Source organism: Schistocerca nitens, chromosome 7, assembly GCF_023898315.1.
Source record: "Schistocerca nitens isolate TAMUIC-IGC-003100 chromosome 7, iqSchNite1.1, whole genome shotgun sequence".
Taxonomy (NCBI): domain Eukaryota; kingdom Metazoa; phylum Arthropoda; class Insecta; order Orthoptera; family Acrididae; genus Schistocerca; species Schistocerca nitens.
Window position 1 is genome coordinate 70,284,468 of NC_064620.1, and position 6,450 is coordinate 70,290,917.

The window sequence follows — 6,450 nt, forward strand, 5'->3', positions numbered from 1 at the left end:
TCCAGAAGAACAATATAGATCTTACGATAACACAAAAAGGGGCACACCCAGCCGCAAGTTTTAGCGTGAGACTTTTTCGCGTCTCTGTTACGTCAGGACCACCCCCCAGCCCATGTTAAAAGCTAGAGCCCTCCAGAAGGACAGTATAGATCTTACGATAACACTGAAAGGACCACACCAGCTGCAAGTTTTAGCGTGAGACTTTTTCGCGTCTCTGTTATGTTGCAAACTTTAAAAACATTGCCCCACCACCAAAAGTATAACGTTTCTCATTGGATAGACAGAATTTTTGTAGGCTAAGCTTAAGGTTAACATTGGGACCCTGATTGGTCAGATGAAAACACAGCCAGATAGTTTTTTTTAAACCAACTTCGGTAAATTGTAGTAAGGAGAAGTCAGGAGAGAGTTGCTTCGCGCTATTCATCTGTGTCCTCGGTGGCTCAGATGGATAGAGCGTCTGCCATCTAAGCAGGAGATCCCGGGTTCGAGTCCCGGTTGGGGCATACATTTTCAGCTGTTCACATCGAGGTATAACAACAACACCTGTCGGCAGCTGAGGGTGTCAGTTAGTCATCATTCATTCCAGGGAAAAGCAGCACAGTCATCAACAGTAACTGTTCTTTCGAGAACTACACTCCTGGAAATTGAAATAAGAACACCGTGAATTCATTGTCCCAGGAAGGGGAAACTTTATTGACACATTCCTGGGGTCAGATACATCACATGATCACACTGACAGAACCACAGGCACATAGACACAGGCAACAGAGCATGCACAATGTCGGCACTAGTACAGTGTATATCCACCTTTCGCAGCAATGCAGGCTGCTATTCTCCCATGGAGACGATCGTAGAGATGCTGGATGTAGTCCTGTGGAACGGCTTGCCATGCCATTTCCACCTGGCGCCTCAGTTGGACCAGCGTTCGTGCTGGACGTGCAGACCGCGTGAGACGACGCTTCATCCAGTCCCAAACATGCTCAATGGGGGACAGATTCGGAGATCTTGCTGGCCAGGGTAGTTGACTTACACCTTCTAGAGCACGTTGGGTGGCACGGGATACATGCGGACGTGCATTGTCCTGTTGGAACAGCAAGTTCCTTTGCCGGTCTAGGAATGGTAGAACGATGGGTTCGATGACGGTTTGGATGTACCGTGCACTATTCAGTGTCCCCTCGACGATCACCAGTGGTGTACGGCCAGTGTAGGAGATCGCTCCCCACACCATGATGCCGGGTGTTGGCCCTGTGTGCCTCGGTCGTATGCAGTCCTGATTGTGGCGCTCACCTGCACGGCGCCAAACACGCATACGACCATCATTGGCACCAAGGCAGAAGCGACTCTCATCGCTGAAGACGACACGTCTCCATTCGTCCCTCCATTCACGCCTGTCGCGACACCACTGGAGGCGGGCTGCACGATATTGGGGCGTGAGCGGAAGACGGCCTAACGGTGTGCGGGACCGCAGCCCAGCTTCATGGAGACGGTTGCGAATGGTCCTCGCCGATACCCCAGGAGCAACATTGTCCCTAATTTGCTGGGAAGTGGCGGTGCGGTCCCCTACGGCACTGCGTAGGATCCTACGGTCTTGGCGTGCATCCGTGCGTCGCTGCGGTCCGGTCCCAGGTCGACGGGCACGTGCACCTTCCGCCGACCACTGGCGACAACATCGATGTACTGTGGAGACCTCACGCCCCACGTGTTGAGCAATTCGGCGGTACGTCCACCTGGCCTCCCGCATGCCCACTATACGCCCTCGCTCAAAGTCCGTCAACTGCACATACGGTTCACGTCCACGCTGTCGCGGCATGCTACCAGTGTTAAAGACTGCGATGGAGCTCCGTATGCCACGGCAAACTGGCTGACACTGACGGCGGCGGTGCACAAATGCTGCGCAGCTAGCGCCATTCGACGGCCAACACCGCGGGTCCTGGTGTGTCCGCTGTGCCGAGCGTGTGATCATTGCTTGTACAGCCCTCTCGCAGTGTCCGGAGCAAGTATGGTGGGTCTGACACACCGGTGTTAATGTGTTCTTTTTTCCATTTCCTTGAGTGTAGTTACTGTCTTGGTATATATAATGAGAGGGTATTTTACGAGATAAAGCAGAGATATTTTTACCTAAGACTGGCAGTATTAAACAGTTTCAGTACAAGTTTGAAGTAAAACAGCACAAACCATTTAGAGTGCCACTCTATACAATCCCATTAAGCTACAGGAATAAAGTATTCCAGGAGATATCTAAAATGTTAGATGACGATATTATTGAACCAGCTACCTCCACATATAACAGCCCGCTCCATATTGTACAAAAACGAGATGGGAGCATCAGGTTAGTGCTTGATTCCAGACAGATCAACACAATCATAATTACTGAGATAGAGCGCCCACAAAAATTAGAGGAATTGATACAAAACGTCCATGGCGCTAAGATATTTTCTTCAATTGATTTACGGAGTATTTTCTGGCAAATGGAATTGGCCACAGAATGTAGAAAATTTACTGCATTTATCGTATTCGGTATTCGGTAATGTTACCAGTTTAAACGATTACCATTTGGTTTAAACATATCATCAGCAGCGTTTATTATTGGATTTAATACTATACTCAGTCCTGAAATTTTACAAAAAAATTACTAGTTATGTTTATGATGTGATTATAGCAGAACCCTCTTGGGAACATCACAACGACACATTAAATCAGTTTTTACAGATCATGAAAGAGCATGGGGTCACAGTAAATATAACAAATCCAAATTTGGAAGGCGAGAGGCCAAATTTCTAGGACACATAATTTCCGAGAAAGGGGTAATGCCCGACCAGAAAAACTAACGGCAATCAAAGAATTCTGTACTCCATATAATACGAAAACTCTCAGAGGATTTCTAGGTCTCACCGGATTCTATAAAAAATTTATTTGGATCGACTCTCTCGCAACACTACGCCTATGTGTATTGACTGGAATAAACACGCCATGGGTATGGGATCAACAAGCCAATGAAGAATTTTCAAAAGTGAAAAACGCACTAACAACAGCACCGGTTTTAGCGCATCCTGATCTAACACAAAATTTTTGTATGGCCACTGATAGCCCGAAAACAGGTTTAGGAGTTGTTTTATTCCAAGAATACGAACAGGCAGTGCTAAAATCATATAGAACAATTGCATTTGCCAGTCGGGTACTCACAAAATGCGAGAAAAACTATTCAGTCACGGAGCTGGAAGCATTGGCCATTGTATGGGGCTTCCAACGTTTTCGGTACTTCCTATTCGGGAGAAAAACAAAAGTATACACTGACAACAAAGCATTACAATTTCTGTTATCCGCCAAACTAACTCATGGGAGGTTAGCCAGATGGATGTTAATACTACAAGAATTTGACTTCACTATTACACACATACCAGGACCAGCGAATGTATTAGCAGATGCCGTATCACGAGCTCCAAAGGGTGCATCTAATAACATAGGGTTGGAAGCAGCAGAACACCAGTTTACAATGAACTACATGAAGCAAATACCTTTAGAAAACTACATTTCGACAGCATTGAAAAACATAGGCAAAGAACAGGACAAGGAACCCAAAATACTAGGAATCAAACAGAAGTGGAGGAGTAAGGATTTTCCAGACATTCGACAGCACTATCTCGTAAGAAACAATGTTTTATTTTTTAGACGAAATGTTGCAACGAATGAATGGTTGATTTATATCCTAGATGAACTAATTAATAAGTACATATCGTATATACATTTAAGTAATGGCCACTTTGGACCAAAGAAATGCTTTTTAAAAATAAAACAAACAAGCCATTTTCCTAATATGGAAAGACGAGTTAGAACAGTATTAGTCAAATGCAAAACATGTATGAGGGCTAAACACGTCACTTTCCAAACCAAGCCACCTATGTTTCCAATAATCCCTAAAAGATTAAAACAAATAGCTGCAACAGATTTGATGGGGCCCTCCCACGCACAAAAAATGGATATATTTTCATATTTGTTGTTTAGGAACTTACTTCTAAATATGTTACCTTGACACCATAAAAATGGGCAACAGGTCTTACTATAAGTAAAGCATTTAGACAAGATTTTCTCACACAAGTAGGTCGAGTGGAATTTCGGATAATGGCCCAGAATACAAATCAGTGCAATGGCACAACACGTTAAAACAACACAAAATAAAACCCATCTACATATCTAAGTACAAACCTAGCGTAGATCCAGCAGAAGGATCTATGAATGACATAGGCACTTTATGCCGATTATATGCAGGCAAAAGACACAACACTTGGGATATATACCTTAAAGATTTTCAAGAAGTAATAAATGAAATGCCACACAGCACTACACTACTACCTCCAGTTACTGTACTTAAAAATGTTGAACCCCGAAACATAACCAGAGAAAATGTTAGATTTCCAATTGTACCACGTAGACAGCACAAACAAGTCATAGCAACAGCATTCTGCAACATCAGAAAGGCAGCCATTAAAACAAAAGAAAGAGGAGATAGAACAGCAATTAAAAGAACATTCTCAGTAGGCCAGAAAGTATTTGTAAAAACACACCATCTCTCCAGCAAACAGAAACACAAAATACATAATTTTTAAACTGCAAACAAAGAACCAGACATAATTAACCAAACTGCTCATGATAATGCTGTGGAATTAATGAACCCAAAAACAGGCAAAACCTTAGGACTTCACCATGTTTGAAGATTAATTTTACTACTGGTAAATAATCAGCACAATATTTCAAGATTATGTTGCAGATAAGATCGTCAGGAGAAAGAAGAATGAAGAGAGAGGAAGGTGGGAAAAAGAAAGTAGTTTCAATAAAACCAAAAACAAAAATAACACCAATAGTACCATAGATTAAGGTGAAGGGATAAAGCGTAGATAGCCTAACAGCATGAAATACTAAAATGCTATGCACCACGACACTACACAAAAATAAAAAACGAATTTGAGGATTCTTGTAGACTTTAAGACTCAAAATATCTTAGAATTGTAACATGGAAAGGGTGCAGAAATTTGTAAAGCTTTTAAGAAGGAGTAAAACAATGTAGGTACTAGACATATGTTAGATGATTATAAGTAAAACTTTTTGTAAGAACCATTGTAAAAACTACAGCAAGGACGAGATGCAACGACCCACAAGTTGCAATGCGAGAAGTATCAAGAAAGGAAATGACATAATTAGCAAGACATGATTCCTACAATGCAGAAGCGTCGAGAAAAGGGAAAGGACAGCGAGACCAACAGTAGGCCCTTGTAGCCAAAGTGGGTAGTAAATAAATCTGCTGCCAAGCTGAACCACAGGGTGGCGGAACCCTGCTGGAACAGAACAGGGAACCACACAGTGGCGAAACCCTGCAGAGACACGACAGGACACCGAATGCCAGAAGGGTCTCTGAACGCCTCGACTCAGCGGAGCGAGCGAAAAACGGCCCAACGAGAAGACCGCTTGGGCAAGCCACCACTGGCAAAAAAAAAAAAAAAAAAAAAAAAAAATGTAAAAGTCACACTACTGCTATTAAACAGCACGCTGATGCACGAAACTGAACAAAACTTCCACAAAGTAAAAATGACACACCCAAACAATTTATCAAACTGTTACTAAGAGGAGAACTTCAAAGCGACTAGTTATCAATAAATACTTCCATATCCTGCCCAGAGAAGAACCAAGAAGCAAGTAAGAAGCAGAGAAAAAGCAGGAAGAACAGAAGTTGAAGATTCGCAAGATTGAGACCAAGAAAGAAGATGGGTGAAGAATAGACGACATACCTTCCCAAATCCCTATCCTATTGTAAACCGGTCGTCTGCGAAGTATTACAACGAAAAACGACCGCTTTCAGCGACACATAACGATGACTTTCACGCATACAAAGCCAGTAAACCACGAGATTCTGCACTCACAGCTCCATTCCATTATGGGACCTCCACAACAGCAACACACACTTGCAAAGCCAACAAGGAACGACGAACGAAGCTGTACATCAAATACTTGCCCACATCCATCTCGCTCAAGTCCATCACCTTCGTGCAAAAAACATTCGCCAACCTCATGCTCAAACATTCATAGGATTGTGTGAATGTGTGAAATCAAATTATGTGATGTAGGAATTGTGCAAAAGAAATGTGTGAAAAACTAAATAAGTTAAGCACACCAGACAGCTAATAAACTACAAAATAACATTCATTGACTATGGACTCAAGTAAAAAATAGACTATCGATAAAAATAAGTCATTAGTTCTGAAATGGACCGTATATAAAGAACTAAAGTAAGGCATAATAAACATTAAAACTATATGCCACTTATTTTCTCCTCATAAAAATAAAAGAATAACTATATTTTACTTATTTTCTCCTTATAAAAACAAAGAATAAAAAATTATCTTGTTGGATGTTTCCCCCTTTTTTTAACATTTGTACCATTTGTTAGTATAATATCTC

The 6,450-nt window shown here is 42.3% G+C and overlaps 1 non-coding gene across 1 annotated transcript; it reads left to right on the plus strand.

The window, feature by feature from the left end:
- Positions 1–429: 429 nt before the first annotated feature.
- Positions 430–503, plus strand: Trnar-ucu (transfer RNA arginine (anticodon UCU)). Its single transcript has one exon. It is a non-coding gene; the product is annotated as a tRNA-Arg (tRNA).
- The last annotated feature ends 5,947 nt before the right edge of the window (positions 504–6,450 follow it).